The following is a 19,036-nucleotide window of genomic DNA, read 5'->3' on the forward strand; positions in this document are numbered from 1 at the left end:
CCCAGCACATAATACTTTTTAATATTTCATACTTCAAACTAAATACAGGAGGTTTCTGATGCAGAGAAATTATAGGAAGACTTGCATCAAAACCAGAACACAGTGGCAGTGGGTAGAGATTGCTACATATTGAGGTGGTTTACCTTTGATGATAACTACAATTCATCAAAGAAGAAGTAACAGCGAACTTATTTGCTGAAGGAATCTTTTCCTGTTTCTTCTTCCTCCTCTTATCACTTCAAAGACTCATCAGCAGAAAAGAACATAGTCATTGAACAGTCATAGTCATTGGGAAAGGAAAAAAAGGTGAAAAAATCAGAACAAGTGGATAAGAACTGATCAAGTAAATTCAAGACATCTATGTATTTTTTTAAGCAATAACCTTTCAGTATTCAGTGCCCTGGAATAGTGCACACAAATTAATTACACCTCAGTAGAATTTAGCATAATTGTGTGCATACAACAAAGAGAAGTTTTTTGCTCTGTTGATTTTGTTGAAGAAGAGACATCCCCATTTCTCAAAATCATATATAATCACTATAATTTACAGATTTTCCTAGTTTCATAAGAAGCATGACAAAAAGCATAATTTAAAATTTGTGAAGAGATATTCTCCTACAGAGTTATAACAAAAATTATCACTATAATAAATAAAGATCCTTGACCAATGCCATACAATGAATATAGCATAAAACTAAGCTGAAATGTGCACAGGGAGAAAAAAAGCTGAGAAAAGAGATATATGATTCAGAGGTTTGTTGGCTGTGCATAAGTTTTAATTGTTTAACAGTGTACGAAGCCTGTGCCTTGAAAAAGTGAAAGAGTTTTTATTTTGTTAACACACAGTGCTTAGAGGGAAGCAAGAACAGATAATATTTTATTTTCCCAGCATAATTCAAAACAGGATTAAAAAGTTAAGTTCGATATAAGACACAACTGTGATTATACCTAGTTAGTACATGTTTCATATCAAAAAACAACTATCCAAATGCAAAATGTTTTTCTGCTGACCAATGTCATGGAGAAGTACCATGAAGTCATATAAGTAAATCAAAACGGAATGATCTCCCCCATTTGGTCATCTGTGATCTGAATGGTTGGAAAATGAAGACCTCTGGAGACTTTTGCCAATGGAAAGACAGTGATGGTGCAATCTTTGTGTATCAGTTGATTTCATACATCAAGAGGATTTACGATCACACTACTTGTGTCTGAATAACTTCAAATCCTAATTTTTACTAGAACATATTCAGTGACACTCCCTGTAAGTTGTTTAAAATAAATTTTAGAGTAATTTACAGAGATATTGGACACTTACAGAGGTGACCCAGAAGTGTTTTCAAAACATCACACAACCACACCACACATATTCCATTGAACTTGACGTAAAATGAGTGATACAGTGCCTTCACAATAGGGCATTAAGTGGGGTAATCAGATATTAAATATTTAACAGCAATAAAAAAGGCTGAGATCTCATGTGACAAGAGTTACCCAGCCATGAAGGTGTCCCAATACTTATTTTAGACTTTGGAGCTGTTTAAGGAACAGAGTTTTGGCTCTGGAGAAGTTGAGCTAAGTTCCTACTTAACTTCCATCATAGTCCAAAAACATGCTGGGAGAGCTATTTAACTCCATTGAGATCGTTAATAATAGCAATTCAGTAGAAGTTTTGAACTTAAAAAAATCTGTAGGTTGTTTTTGTTGCCACTTGTATAAAATTTATCCCAAATCCTGGCCACTGTAAGAAGCTCATTGCACCAAATCAGATTTCAAATGGGAATATTTTTAATGGGAACCTTTATACAAGCCTCAGCTTAAACTATTTTAAGAAATTTAATTGCATACAGTTTTTCTCTAGTAAAATTAAATTAGATTGTTAACATTTATTGCTATTTTCCCCTCTTAATTAAAATGACCTAAAAAGAACGTATAAAACCTTAAATGGAGACCAGAGGCATTCTAACAAATTATCTTATTACCTATAACTTTTTCTAAGTCTCCAAACTTTCTGGGTTACTGGGTTTTGCTTCTGTGTGTTTTTGTGTATCTTTTGAGTCTATGCATTATAGAACAATGAGATACAACTTTATACAACTTATATAGAAAAGATCTAAGATCTCCCAGCTCTGTTTCTGCCAGGCACAAGCACATAGCTTTCTAAACTACCTGTGTCAAAGCATTCACAAATTTAGATCTGTGGTCAAAAGAAATCCTCCAGAATCCCTGTGTTGCCACACATTCAAATTTTAAAGTGCTTAACTCAACACTTTCCAGGCACACTGCATGTTAGATACCACCCAAATTTGTGCACAGCTGAACCAAGAGGGATAAATTACCCTCTATTTGAAAACTGTGGAAGGTTGCAATTAGCTTCACTGGAGCCACTATACCATTCTCAGCCTTGGTTTTATTTTGGTTTTGGGTTTTTTTGGTTTTTTTTGGTGTTTTTTGTTTTGTTTGGTTTGGTTTGGTTTTTTTGGGGTTTTTTGGGGTTTTTTGGGGTTTTGTTTGTTTGTTTGTTTTTGTTGTTGTGGTGGTTTTTTGGGGTTTTTTTTTGTTTTTTTGGGTTTTTTTAGTTTTATTTTTACTATGGGGATGTAGGAAAACCTCTAGTACCTTCTGTAATTGTATGAAGCTTGTTGTTAATTACAGCCTTTGATGTTAGGCTGCACACTTGTTGGCTGTTGTTTCAGCTCATAAAGCAGAGAAGGCAATGTAATAGTCACTGTGTGTGGAAAAGAGGAATTCCCAGGAAACACTGGGAAGAAAATAAAGCGAGCAGAGGAAACAAACTAGAAAAAAAAATCGACAAAGGAAATGGAGAACATCAAGTGTGAGACTTAAAGTCTTACTGGAAAGAGCAGACAGAATGGTGTGTTCTCTCCGCTGCTTTGATCATCAGAGGTCTAAACCCCATAGTTAACGGGAAAGAGAGACCTGCATCTTTATTCTAAAACTACACAAGGCCAAACTGGTCAGTTCTGCATGGCTTAATAACACTGTGCTCCAAATATGGGCTCACCAGGATTCACCTACATGACAAAAGCTTGGTGCAATAGTTCTCTGAATAGTCAAGAATATAGGAAGTAAGGAATATCAAGGAAAGAAACTGAACATAAAGAAAAATTCCCTTTAAAGGGTGGGATTGTTTTTAAAAATTCTGAGTAAATTATGAACTTGTTGGCACAGGTCATTGTGAAGATGAAAATAGATGTATTTGCAGCAAGAAATGAATTAATGGTGAAAAATCCACCCAACAGCAAATGAATATGATATTTGTATACTCTCTTCACCTTCTGCAACTCCTAACCCCTGCTTGCTTGCTTGATGTAGCAGGAAATTGATCATTCAGAATATTTCTATCTCTAATTTGTGCATCTATTACTGACATTTTTTCAGTGAACATTTATTGGAGATGCCCAAAACATAATAAGTTTTATAAAAGAAAGGGAAAAGTAAGACAAAAAAAAACACAAAAAGGGGGAAGTCCTGAAATATTTTTCGGTTATCTGATCTTTTCCTATTATGGATAAACAGTAAAATTTGCATCTTCCAAAGTTACTGCATGACTATATTAACCTTTAATATTGCTCATCTTGGGTTTTTTTGTTTAATTTTATAAGTATTATTTACACATGTGTGAAGGATTCTTCCCCAAAGACTTTTTCATTTTGAACACCTTAAGTACTCAAGACAATAGTTTAACAACAGTTTTGGCAATAAAAGATTTTGGATTTGGAGGGGAGATTTCTTATGGTTTTTGAATATGATCCATTCTCTAGAAATTGTTCCAGAAAGGGATCACAGGGACTCTGTGTCCCAATCAGAGATGATGCAAGGACTTTCAGAAATCAGTTGTCTTTATCTTCAACCATTTCTTAACAACTTAAATAAGGTTAAACTGACATTTCTCTATGCTCTGGAAAAAAAGATGGTGATTATAAGCCTCCCCTCCATAAAAATTGACTTTTTCAAGACGTGTTCTTAGTATGCAAGTGCATAAGAATCTTCATACATTAGTGACTCAAATGAAAACTTTTAATAGAGCTGAAAGAAAAAAAAAAAAAAGGACCATGAGAGCTATTTACAAAGTAAATCATATCAAATTTATCTTGATATGGGCTACTTGACCATTTAAAATACCTTTGGATGGTTTCTGAGCTGACAAGTACCACTTTTGAACATGACATTTCATAAATGTACACCTTTAATATATTTTGACATCATGTTGAAGGTACGTTTTCCTTTTTTCAGTCTTTCATTATGTACATTCTTTCTGGAGAAGATAGTTACTTTTAAGTTCATGTTTGACAGAGTTACTGATCTACAGCTTCCACATTTGCAAATTTGTCTTTAATCTCCAGCTCATGGCAATTGTCATGTAGCGTTCTATTACAGTTTTCTACATACTACAGAGTAAGACAAAGTTTAAAGTTCTATGAAATGTGAGCAAAACTGTCTCATGAAAGGTGGAACATTTTTTTCTCTTTTTATTCTGTCGTTTTTCTTTTATTTAATTTTTTCTTACTTTTTGGGGTTTTGCCCCCAGACTGGACTGAAGCAACACTTGACACTTTAGTTCAAGACATCCTGGCCATGACCTTCATGTGATTCTGAGACTAAAAGTGTTTGCTTTCTCTTCAAAGACATTTCTGTTTTGTTGTTACACTGTAGAGAAGAATTGGAACCATATCTGTTCTTGAATCAGTGTTCATATCTGATGTATTATCATCTCACCAGTGCGGTATAGATAATTCAAAATATTTCAATCTGCTATCTATCTATGAGATTAGGTACTAATCCCTTCTTAATCACCCACAGAGAGGTAGACTCAGCTTCACAGTAATTTAATGGCAAAACCAGACACCATTCTGTTCTTATCAAGTTTAAACCATTGCTTAACGGTTTGATGTTTAGGGGTTTAAGGTTCTGTGGGGGAAGCACAGCAGAAAGCACACATTCCCAAGCTACTGCTGCTGTTCTATTGTGTGAGGACTGTAAACATCTGCTTATTGTCTGGTTCAAGCCAGTTCAATCACAGAATGAAATAAAATGAAGTTTTCAGTGTCTCTTTCTGTATTCAAACCCCAAATTGTCCTGGGGAAGCTGTGGAAGACATATGCATTTAACATCTTGTGTACTGCTACTGGCCCTTGCTGGAGTTGTCGGGATCTCAGGAGATAAGGGAATTGGAGAAGCAACACACTGAATCACTGCTATCTGGGCTTTACCTGATATATTGAACTCCATTGCCAAAAGCATCCACAAAAACCCAGCTATTAGTCACTTGAGTCTTCAACATCACTGAATATCTGAGAGGAAATGGGGAGCAGTATTGCCAATAGTAGCAAGCTGAAACAACATTTTTCAGGAGAAAATATGTTAAAAGAGTAAGCAGAAACCCAGCCATCCTTACAGAATATGTTGTAAACATAAAGAAGTATTTCACTCCTGTAAAATAGAAAGTTCTGCAGATTTGTTAGAAGATGGAATCTGACCTCTTTCTTTCTCCTCCTCCAACTTGCATCCGTTAAACATTACATTTTACAGACATGGATATAGAATCAAGATTTTTAACACTGTTTCCTCTTTGAAATATTTTTTTTTTTTAGGGAATGTTAGATCTTCCCATTATACTCGCCACTTGGAAGGTTAAACAATGTGACAGCTGCCTAAAAATTGTGCAGGTACTTCTTGACCCAGACTTGTATCCACTTCCTCTTTTGCTTCCTTGAGATTTCTGTGGGGATGCTCACAGACACAGGGCAATGTTGAGAGAGGAACCACCCCCAGGGATGCTGCTGTGCCTCTCCTTCCCCATACAGATGCCACGGTATCTCTACCACATATGTTGTCAAATCACCCAAAAGCTACCCTAATTAAATTCCAACATGTTTCATCTTTGTGTTTAAAGCAATGATTTTATTATGGTCCTAGAAGGACAGCATGCTCCTCCACTCAGGTGAATTAGGAATTGTGCTTTATTTCTTAAATCTAATCTTAAAATGGAAAAAAATTATTAAGTAACTTTGTCTAAGGAGTACAGCACAGTGAACTGCTTACGCATGACCTCACTGGTCTTCACTGAGTGTTTAATGAGTTGGTTTTATGCATTGTCTGAAGAGTAATGACAGCAAGTAGAATTCATGGAAGAAGTAATTATTATTGTTAATATTGTTATTATTGAGGATTTATGCTTCATATAACATAAGGATCATTATTTCAGGCAATCATTTACTAGATAACTTGCACTTTTTCAAATTCATAATAGAGTTCAGAAACTGGACTTTTCACTTAAGAAAAAATGTAACAGCTATTTTACAATTCAGGAAAGCTATAAAGAAACAAAAAAGTTAGGCAAAAAGGTATAACACAGCAGATCATTTCCCCATCTTGCTTGTCTGGGTTTTTTTGGGATTTTTTTTAATCTGCAAAATGTTTTTAAGTGGATCAAAAAATTTTCTTTCCAAAAAATTATAACATTTTTTTGCATATCTTCAAAATATTTTCAGAAATCAGAATAATTTATAAAGAAGCTAGTGATAAATACACACTTTTTCTATGAATTTTATGTTAGGCTATGGAGCCAAACTAGAATAGAATAACCTATAATACAGCCAATAAATTTTTCTGTATGTAAACTAATAAAAAGAGGTAATTACAGAAAAGTAGTTAATGATCAAGACTTCAAGCTTTAAAATTATTAGAGGAGTGGTACACTTACCTTGTGACTCTGAAAATGGTAAGTTACCTTCAGGTAACTTTTAAGACACTCTTGGCACTGGACCTGTCTTATCTCAAAAAAGGTAAAAGATTATTAGTACCAGAGGCTCCATAATACAATTTGAAGTACACAAAAGGTTCTTTTCCAACTATTGCATTACAAAAGTTATTATTGTTGCCTTAAATAAATAGCTCAAAATGAAGATAATATTTCCATTTGGTAAATTATCTATTTATAACTAAATATATTAACTGATTCACATTTTGCAATATGGCATTCAAAGCAGCTGTAAAAAAATGAACATTAGCAGTTATTAACCAATGTTGGCTAAAGTTAATGAAAGTATAAGTATTTATTACTTAAAAAAAGGGAAAAAAACCCACAAAGCGACAGTATAATGTGTCATGATAACACCAGACTAAGAATTCGGAGAAGCTTATATCAGAATACTAAATAGAAGTCAGGAATAAAACTTGACTGTCTTCAGTTTCTTTCTGCATATCCTAAAAATTGTCCAAAAGTTGAAGTTGTTTTTTCTTTCTTGCAAACTTTGAACCTTTTACAAAATTGTGTATTTCCTACCCTAAAACACATAACCAGCTTAATACTTAATTAATCTAACCATGTCTCAGGGTTTAAGGAACATTGAAGAAACTGAAAAAAAATCAATGGCCAATCAAATGAGATGAACTTTAAAGTTACCAGATAAGAAAAATACAGTAAACCTCTTTGTGCTGAAGTAGAATTGGTCACCAGAATTCTGAAAATTTAAATTCAAGGGATCTGTTTTGTATCTCAGTGTGGAATACCAAGTAATCCTTATCTCTGAACACATCCTTGGATTTTCATTAAACTTTTAAATTATTTTCTTTGTCATGCTAACCAATGACAGAACAGGTTTTGGACCTAGCTTGTTGGTTGGTTAGGTTAATTTTTGACGATGTAGAAACAATGTTCAGGATGTGTTACATTACTCAGGAAAGTAATTAAAACTGTTTATGCTACCTTTAATGTATATGTATACTGTCCAAAAAGATTTTGTGAGGTTTATCCTGGTATAAAGTCCAGGTTCTGGATTTTTTTTACTGGGAATATATGGTGTTTTATCAGTTTTTCCTTCCCAATGATCTAATTAGGAAAATTAATCATGGTCTGCGAAGGATTTCATAAATACTCTTGACTCTGCATCATTTTCCTCACTTGTTTTTTTAAATAAAAAGAACCCCAACAATGGCACATAGAGCAAGGAGAAATTCTACTTTTTTCTAGTGCATCTGATTTATACTACACATACATCTGTAACATTTTCACAGACCCCCAGAAAACTACTCATAAATAAATATGAGCTACCTCCCATATAAACATGTGAACAAATAGGCAAAATACAGATAAATCATGATGATGTCAAGATGAAAGGACAAGACTGTACTAGAAGCAGTGACCACAGGTAATTACCTTCTTTTCAGTCTTGTTTTTAAATGCTTTCAAAAGGCTTTTAATAAATTTTAAACACATGAATTAAATTATTGAAATACTTTGCTTGAGAGAAACATTAACACTATTAAAGCATGGCAAGCTGAAACACAGAATATGGGAATATATTTGAATAAGTAAAGGGTTTTTAAAAAGCAAAAGGATTCCTTTTATGCAGAGTCTCTTAATATACATAATTTCCTGGGTCTACCTACTGTCAGTCATGTAATTTGTAAAACTGTATTTTCAGTTTTCAAGCCCTTCATCTCCTTCATATCCCAAACTTTATGGAAACACTGTGACAAATTGCAGTCGCTGGGAGAGAGTCAAGGGAATTAATTATTGATGACTAGGTCATTAAATTTTACTATGCATGATGCAAGTCTGGGCTGTCTATGACTTTCAGAATGTATTTGATATTCAATTACTAATTTTAAACACAGTGTCTGTACATATATATAAAAACCTACACCTGTATATAAACATGTATATAAAAAAAACTGTGTAGAAAGATTGAACCAAACAAACTTTTTAATAAAACTTAGCTGTGAAGTTCAAGATGTTCTAGCTCTGAGATGTACAGGAATCTGTCTGAGCCAATGACACTTCAAAGTGATTCTCTTTGCTTTGCAGCATAGATATAGCCCCTCCTGAGTAAAATATATTCTTCTTCACTGTATGTAATATCTCTTTGAATTTTGCATTCAAGACATTATGTCATATTGTGATACTGTTTCCAGATATCAGTTTCCTTTTGCCAGATAAAACAAAGAGACTGAACTTCCCCGAAGAAGAAGAAAAGCCACCCACTCAATATACCATTCAGTTCCAGAACTGTGTGATTTTTAGCCAAAACCATTCTTTCTGTTGGAAAAAGAAGCTCTGTGAGGAACTATGTCGTGACTGAAGCATTGCTTGTGTTACTAAACCAAAAAACATCTTTTCTTTTCAGTTTAATTCCAAACTCTTTTGGTTTTTACACAGGGTATTGAGTAAAGACAAACAAGCAAAAAGGGTTTTTTTAACTACCAAAATAAATTGTGCTATTTTTTGCCTTTACAACAGTCTGCTGATAAGCTCAGGAGATGCTTAATGTACTTATTTATCTTGTGATAGCAGGAATACATACAGCTGCAGCATTTCCAGGACTGGGCAGCAGATAGTTTTCCTGCATCACATGATGGCACCAGGATCTGCCCAGGGAGTTGCTGGTGCACATCAAGTCAGTCCAAGGAAACTATGGCTCCATATACCCCTTTAGCCATTGCTAACAGCTTCTTGCCTAATGTCACGAGTGGAAACGACTGAAAGATATAAGACTTTTCTTAATTATTGATGAATAATTAAGGTCATTAAATTTTACTATGTATGTTGCCAGTCTGGCCTATGACTTACAGAATGTATTTGATATAAGACATTATATACTTGATATATATGATATATTTGGTAAAAGACTTTTCTTTTACCTTTCTTGCCATCACATAATTATTTTTTTATCCTCATACAAGCTGTAGGAGATTTCTTCTGTTCTCAGGCAGAATGGTTGTACCTGTTTGTTATATAATTTCCCAAATTGCCAGCAATTTAATGTGGTATTTTTATACAGCTTGTTCAGCCCTAAAGTGCATATGTGAAAGATAATTTCCAAGCATATCCTCTTCCTGGCTCTCACCCTGGGCTATGGACAGGCTCAATGGACAGCTTTTAAAACCTTCAGATCAGAGGGCTCCAGGCATCAGTCTACAAAGATATGGGAAAGTGATGCAGGTTAGATGGATTTCCATTTTTATCTTGAAAAAAATAATAAATCTGAACTTCACTACTGACAGCTCATGTGCAGTTGCAGCAATTAGAAGGAAACGTGCTACAGAGATGCCAAAGCTGGGCCTCATTGAGCCAGGCTTAGCTCTGAGCAACAGCCCAGGTACAGAAGCAGAGAAATTACTTATCCTGCAAGTTACATGTATGACTTCAGCACAGATGAATCCTTTCACTAAACCTACCTTCAAAGCATGCCTTACTCATGTCTTTGTTGTTCGGACAAGGTTAATCTCAGGAATTTTATAATTAGTCTTAAGAAATGCTAATGACAAAAATAGCAACAGATTGCTCTACCTTTCTATAAATTTTCTTACTGCTGGCAAATTCTAGACCTTTAAGTCTCACTAAGGGTCTCATTTATAGAAGCAAACTGGCAATGTAGAATATTTTAATGTTTTTTTTTTACCTAATCCCTATTGGGTCTTTTTCTTCCAATTTTAATTCTGCTAAAGAGTTAGAACTTTCTATTTCTCTTTCCATAATTACTTAGAAAAATATTCTGACAATATGACTGTTATAGAAGTCTGACTGCAAGCATTGCAGGAGTGGCAAACAGATACTATTTTAATTAATGCTTCTATCTTATTTCTTGAAGAAATGCACATTTGCAAAAACACATTCTGAAAGACATTTCCACACAGAATTAGCTGGATTGCATATGTAAATGAGATGCTATAAATAACCAAACGCAGCAAGTTTCTGTTCAAAAGTTAGCCCACCAAAATTGTACTGCACAAAGAAATAGGCTTTGGCTTTTTACCAGATTAATTTAAATTTTTCCTTCAAGACAGTTTGTGGCCAGTGTTAGAATTGTACTTAACATTGAGTTTCTAGTTAATTTCTACTTGAGGCACCCACAAGTTAAAACAAAAAAATATACAGCACCATGAAACTGCAAAATGTCATTAAACTCTGGTTATAGTCTATAGATTTGCTGAGGTTCACTCTGAACCAGCAATGGGCTGACTGGAAATTCTTATTCATGGGAGAAGATAGTTGAATTATGCTCTCTGCCAGTAAAAAAGATTGAACAAAATGGTTGCTGTGTTTTTGTATTATGGTCTTTCACTTAGGGAAATTTACCCTGAGAAATAATAATGTCCTCTGGAATATTAGCAGAGTACTAATACCTTTTGATTCTATAGTCAAAGTACCAAACAAACATAAATTCTGTGTGTGCTTCTTGCCTGATTAAACTATCATTTTCTTTCAAAGTCAATAATTCAATCAAAAAAATTACATGAGACTGACAGCCTCCCCACTTACCTTGAGTTTAGATATATTAATTTTAATGTAATATTTTTCAATTGAGTAACTAACCATCTGTGCATGTATCTCTCAGGAAGAAAGTCAATGACAAATAAACGTAACTGAACCTTCTCAAACGTGTGAGTAGGAACTTACTATTTACTTTTCTGGCTTGAAAATTCTCTTAGCTCCCTTTATCTCCATGTTCTGTTGTTCAGCACCACATGCTTCTCCTTCTCGTTTACTCTTTCATATATTTCAAGTTTTATAAGTTTAAATCTTGCCACAAATTATTCATGCCTTGTTCATTGTTCCATATTTTCTGGACAGGGGAAGATTTGGCCTATAATGTCATCTGGTGCATAAAGTAAATGGGGTGTCATTTGTAGGATGCCATTTGTATCTCAAAGATTTGTGTGAACATTTTCAAATTGCTACTGGCAGGGCAGCTTTCTTATTTCTCTTCTATTAAAGAACTCATCTTACTTTTCACCCTTTATAAAGAAATGGTTGACTTCCAGATTATCAAACATTCGTGAATATAAAGCATTTTCCCTCTATAATGAAAATAACAATGGGGAGTTATGATACATCCATGTCTAAATAGCCTTAGCAAGTTCCCTTTTTTCCACAACATTGCACAATATTTTTAGAGTGGATTTAAGCTTCATATTCCCTTTTAAATCAGTAGGAGTATCTTACTAAATTTTCTTGATAATGCACTTTTCTCTTCTGATATGTCAAAGTACTATTAGTAGCAAATACATTGCTGACAGTCTTTCTATACATCAGGATTATCATGGAGTTTTCTCGTGCATCAAAAAAAAAAAAACCCAAAAAACAACAACAAAAAAGGCACAGCTGAGCAGGGAGCTCGAGTAGTGAAGAGATACCATAGTCTGTTCAATCAATTTAGATAATTCTTCACCTTCTTTTGCATTGATCCATAACTTTTCCCTCTCTCTTTGATCATCAATGTTAATATCTTTTATGCTAAAGTCTTCTAAACAGTTCAATAAATTATTAGCAACTGTATCAAATCATCTCTACTGAGGAAAGCAGAAGAGAAGAGATGGGGAAGACATGGAGAAAATATCCATTTGGAGTTGTATTGAGCATGAAGTTGTACTAAGCCATAGACAAGTCCCAAGTGTTTTGTGACATTGTGGAAAGCTAGAGCCAGCCAGCAAAAATATTTGAACAGGAGAAAAAAGTGTTTAAGCGACCAGGACAGGAAAATATTCAGGGTAACATGGTAAAGTCAAGCATTATATTATAGTAATGAGACCCATGTTTTAACGTGAAATGGGATTTTTATTTCTAATCTAATAATTTTTTATCACAAAAACAACTCACTTGGGTGGTGAGTCACCTGGTTGCCATTCTATCCCTTTTGCTTCTTCCTCCCTATCATCTTATGTCCAATGAGCCAATGTCCCTCTGCTGCTTTCTGTGGTATGATTTTCTTTGCAGGGTGGAACATGCCCTTCTGCTACTGCTGCTCACAACCTAAATTGTGCAGCCAATCTGGCAATACCAGTATATAAAAAGGACAGAACATGTTAAAGGTTAAAATTCAGCCTCCTATCCAGCCTGAGATTGAACTAAGATCTTGATTTGGGACAACGTTTTGCTTTCAAACAATAGAGCAACAGTGGTCTAGGAATCTTCCTTCCTAAGGACCCTTCTTGGAGTTTAGGAATTAAAGAAATAGGACAGCAATGGGACTATGTGAAAGAATGCACCTTCATCCTTTTCTAACTCCAAGTGGATAGCACAACAGCAGAAAGAAAGAAAAAAAATGCACTGAAGATAAATTTCGGTCATTCGGTGCCATTTAGCAGACTGCACTTCACTAAATCTGGGCAGTGCTGTATCACAGGATGCATACAGAAAGGGTATTTGAAAGGCCAGTCTTCACTCTAGGTTGTAAAAATCAGAGACAAAACAAAGATAAGGGTGCTTGAATTGAGAAGTCTCATTACACATTTGATTTGGCACTTTTAGTGTTCATTAAATACCACTGGCTGAATTCTAATCGGTGCTGTGGGCTTTTTTTTTTAAATGTCTGAAGCTATGTAATGATATAACCTCCAAGAAAGACATGACAGCTGAAAACAGCCACTCTCCAGCAAATCCTATTGAAGTGCAGAGTAGAAAAGAAAGGACATAATAATATTTCTGTGCTGAGATAGAGCATTCCTCTCACACGGAGAAGTACTTCCCCAGGTAGTAAAGGCATTTCTGTATAACTGGCTGTTATTTTACAACATCACAACTGAATCATGTAGCAATGTCACTTCTAGGACCTAAAAACACATTTTAGAAGCTTCCCACTAGTATTTACAATCTGTGAATAGATGAAGACCCTGTGAGTGAAAAGATGCTTAAAAGGGATGTAAAAGGGTTGCTTTCACAGGGACAGAATTGCCATAGGCTTACTCTGGGTTAAGGACATGTTTAAATGCTAATCTGTATAGTATTGTCTGAACTATTTCTCCCTTTACAATTCACTCTGCAGAGATGCTTGATGTAAAGATTTGCACATTTAAGAAGAGCCAAGTATCTTTAAATGAAAGATCATGTATTTAAATTTCTGCTTCAGTGTGGAGGACAAGTCTCCTTTGTTTAAAGTTTTCTATTTATGCAATTTATTATTATTTAATTGTGTATTATTTAATTGTGGACTTATTCTTATCTTAAATGGCTGACATGAAAACCATAACACAGTGGTTTTCACACATGCATTTCTCCTTATTTCTTTATAATCTTCAATGTAAGTGCATTAACACAAACAGATTTTGGGACAGATTTGCTTTTTTTCTCCTGCAGTGTGTTTGTATTCATGTGCCAAGCAGACATGGAGAAATAAATTCCTGCTGGAATTTCTCAAACACCACCTGTTCCCCTCTCATAACTCCAGTTCTAAGTAACTACAGTTTTCCAACAGAAATCAGATAAACAAAAAAACAAAAGGTAAAATTTCAAGCTTGTCAATAAACCTTGTCAATAGAGCTCAGAATTTATCCCTAAGGCCTAAATGTGCAGGCAACCACATGGCACAGAGGAACTGAACAGGCTTGAAGTGCCCTAAATAAGAATGTATTTACCCTCACTCGTATTGCATAACTCTCTCCTAAGAATTCTGCTTTGTTCCCCGAAGGATTTAGCAATCTCTTTCCTTCACATGCATTTCCTCTTCATTGTAAAGATTTGATGAATTGGTCAGGGAACAGAACACTACAAGGAGACAGGCAGCTGCTCATAGAGTTTTGACTATGCAGTGGAAGTTCACACTGTTAGTAATTAGCATAAGAAATACATGGATATGTAATCCTCTCCAGAAGCCATTCCCTATAATCACTGGTTCATCCAGTCCGAAAACTGGACAGAAAATGGCACCTAACTATGATTAACAGTGCTTAAGTGCCAACAGAGCCCCACTAATTGCAATACTCAATGCTACAAACCTAACAGCCACAGTACAAGACTTGCCACCCATGGATGGTAGTGCTAGATGTAAAAGATATGTTCTTTATGGTGCCCTCACAAGATAAAAAGAGAAAGAAATTTTCTTTGCCTTTTGAAGGTATACAATATACAATTACCAGACTCCCACAGGAGTATTAACACTCACCTGTGACTGCTCATGCTGTGCTTGCTGAATTTTTACAGACAGTCTCACTCCCTCAAGATATAAAATTTTTCAATATGATAAATATTGATTAACAGGTTAAATAATTCAAGGAGATTCCCCTGAAAAGGTCAGGGGAGCAGTGCCAACAGTGTGGCAAGCACCCCACAAAATAGAATTTGAGATCCTGAATGAGAAACATCAATAACCAAGATATTATGGTTTTAGATACTTGATGTATAGCAGAACCACATGGTAATTCCTCCAGGTACCTTAGGAAAAATCAAACAGCTGCAGATGACCCCATGTAGGAAATAATTACAGCAGTTAATGTGAACTTTAAGATACTGGAGAAATTTTGTGCCTAGACATTCTATTATTGCTTACCTGCTGTACTCACTTTCGTAAAATGGGAAACCATGGAAATGAAACCCAAAACATGAAGAGGCAGTAAGAAACCTAATAGAGGAATTAGAAATGTATCAGTCTTTGGGACAAGTATACACAACCCTGAAGTGTAGCAGTATGGGGCTTTGTAGAACATGCTACTGCAGTGTTGAACATAAACACATAACTGGTCGTGATGGACCAAATACATCTTTATTATTCATCAGAACTGCACTTAAAGAGACAGAACAGAGATATTCTGGGTGGGAAAAAGGACTTGTGTCTTTGGTTGATGCAGCTAAACAAGCTGAGCCACTAAAGAGTAACATGACCAGAAAGATCTGCCAAGACTTCAGCTGTTTTCCATTTCCAGCAACAATTCTGATACTGATACCAGCACACCTCTACTGGAGTCCCCAGTATTTACCTCAAAAGTAAATAATTAATCAAAATGCCCTTTAAGATTTTTGGCTCACAGAGATAGAAGGCAGATACTTTTTGAACTGCCAACTCATAAATTTCCTTGTACAGTCACATGTAACAAACACAACAGAACTTGTGATGTTAGTTCTACAACGTACAGTGGTATCACCCCTAGTAAAACTGAGAAACTTTCTAAAGCAAACTTTCAGAAGTACTCAAATATTTTCCTCTTGTTCCTGGCAACATTAAAAATACACAAAATCCAGTAAGTTTGCGTAGGATTTTCTCTGTTGTGAGCTGGCCTCTTCTAGTAATTTACTCCCATTTGCAGGACTTCAAGTAACCTTTCTGATGTGTGGTGGAAGAGGAGGTGGCATCTGCTTTTTCAGGCCTTAATCACAGCTAAAGGCAGTATGTATGAACTTTTAAATGTAATTAGAAATTGCAAAAAAAAACAAATCGGGGAGTTATTTTAATCTAATTATATGCAGGGTATTTCACTGGATATAAGTCACAAAATGCCATGTGTCCATGGGCAGCTACACATCTATTATTCTTCAATGATTTACCTGCCATGAAAGAGATAAGTTCATACAGAAAAGGTGAGAAGTAAAAGCTATAAAGTCTAAATGAAAACTTTGTGAGGCATAAAAAAAAAGATCCTTTCTCAATCATTGAGCCTGACTCATGAAGGTTGACTTTTATATGACGGATGGATGTGGACCACTACCCTTTACTTCAGTATACCCATGTCAGACTACCTCATACAGAGCAGTTTTCTTAACTAGTCCATCTTACAGAGACAGATGTCTCCCCTTCTGGTTAGCAGCCTACATTTTGGTGCCAAACTGTAAATTCTAATCCCAGTATCTGAAGTAAGAGGTTGCCTGGTGACTGAAGTGCGAAATGAAGTGCCACAAACATCTAATCTTAGTAAATATTTTTCTTTTATTGATTTTTTTTCTTTATTTGCTTGTTTATTTACTGAATTTGGAGTTCGGTGAAAAAAAATTAAGATTATTTTGAGTGCTGAAACTTTTCAGAAAAAATCAATTAGCTGCAATCCAGCATCCATAAAAGAACATTTTCTTTTTTCATGGTAGAAAACTGAAAATTATGGATTTGGATAAGAATTTGGATCAGGCAAATGGAGATGGTCCTGTTAATCTCAATGCATTGGGTCTAATCCATTGCCCAGTCTGTCATCACCATGCGGAATGAATGTGCTGCATCTTCTTTACAAGGATTTTTCTCTGTGACTGTGAAACACGCTCAGTTTATAAAAAATCATTCAGCAATTTTTAGCAGCTAAATTCCAACAAAATATAACAACTACAGGGGGAAAAAAGGGGATTACAAGGGCAGAGACAGATACTTGACCAAACTCAAAGGTGCTATTTTTATTATACTGAATTCTGGGGGTGTTTTTTTACATGTAAGGGCACCCTCCCTCCCAGATAGGTCTGGATTACAGAATCAGAGTATGACCAAAAGAAAGTTTACCTTTAAGTCTGCAGATGCTGTGTGTGGCCACAGAATTTACAGCTGGTATATCTCAGCAAAAGAACTCAAGTCTGTCGGCATGAAGCTGAGTTCCTATGGGTTTATCTCATCTCTATATCAAAGCTTTGACTTACTTCCAAAAATATAGATGCAACAGTTTTTTGCCCTTAAAAACTATCTTTCTGAATGTGTGCAGCATTTAAAATAAATGATGAATGTAGATATATTTAAAAGGAAAAAAAAAAAAAAACAAAAAAAAAACACCTTGTTTCCATTGATAACCTATTTTCTGCTCTAATCTCTCTAAGAGCAGCTTTGGACTGTTGAAGCAGCCTAGGTGACTACCTGGAAATTTCACTTATATGATGAGTCCAGCAGAAAAAGTTGCTGAGCATTACTGCAAAAATATTTCTCATTTTTGGAAATGGTTGGGTTTATCTCAAATACTCTTAAGGAGAATCTGCTAGAAACATCACTAGATACTGAACTGTACTTCTATTTAATAACATTCCTGCAAAAGTGCAAAGAGAAGGTCAAATACACAGAAACGACGGGTCACTGCAATTTTTGTGAGATCAGTGCACAAAAGGTACAACAATTAAGACGAGAAAGGACAAAGATGAAAATCTGGAGCTGAGAGAAGAAATACCTGTTTCTATCACGTAGGCATTTTTGAAATTTCTAATGTTTCCCGTGATGGATTGAAGTAGGACAATAGCTCACTTTTTCTTTGAAATGTAGAATCAGATAAATGGAAAAGGTCAAACACAATGCATATAGTATATTTGTGTGTGAGCATGCACACACACATGCACTGCCTTATTTTCTGCTGATTTCAACAGGACCATCTGACCTCTGCAACAAAGGCTGTGCAGCCAACACAGGGAAGTATAGGGCATATGAAGACGCAGAGCTACTGGCAGAGGAAACAGGGCACTTTAGAGCCAGGAGGGTCTAAAGGGTTTAAAGCCAGGAGAGTGGTCTCAAATGCTGTCTATAGCCAGTGGAGGTATGTGTTCATGTAAGAGCTTCTTGGTATAGATACCTGACAAGATTTTGGATATATGACTCCTTCTGATCCACTCTTCTGTTTCAGAGGGACATTTTTCTTTCAATACTATGTTAAACAGGAATTATTTAGTGAGAGAAACCTTTGAATTTCTCATCTCTCTTAACACTATGGTAATTCTAAAAGATAACCCTGGCAAAAGCCAGTAAAATCTATATAACAGAACTGGTAAAAAGAGTTGGCTTGACACAAAACTACATTAAAATGATTTCAAGATAAAACACGTTATTTCGTATGAGCTTGCTATTGCTGCTTTATCTACCAAAAGTTCTTAGAGACATTTTGATGATTATCAACTAAGAAAAAAATCCAGGTATGCCAAACAAGGTAAACAAGTTCTATGCTCAAGACAAACAAAGTGGTATAGTTGGGAAAGACTGAGTCATGGGGTGAAATAGTAAAATAAAAATAAGCCTTCAAAATAACAACAATAAATCATCAAGAAGATGTGTACCAAATAAATTAATTTATTTTTCTTGGGAGAATTAAGCAAGAAGGTCATTACTATGATACAAATAATTAGCCAATAAAAGAAAATATTTTCAACGAGCAAGATGGCTTGATAAAAATCTAAGTCTTTACTAAATAGAAAAGGAAACATCAACAGCCACAGTGAAATTCCAAAAGTTCCCTGTGTCTTGTAAAACAAAATGCTCAAGCCTAAGGGATGAAAAGATCTATCCTCTTGATAACTATGCCTATGCCTTGTGGTATTTCCAGGAAGTGATACAGCTTGAAAAGAAATTGGTTT

The sequence above is a fragment of the Sylvia atricapilla genome, chromosome 4 (genome assembly GCF_009819655.1).
Source record: "Sylvia atricapilla isolate bSylAtr1 chromosome 4, bSylAtr1.pri, whole genome shotgun sequence".
Classification (NCBI taxonomy): domain Eukaryota; kingdom Metazoa; phylum Chordata; class Aves; order Passeriformes; family Sylviidae; genus Sylvia; species Sylvia atricapilla.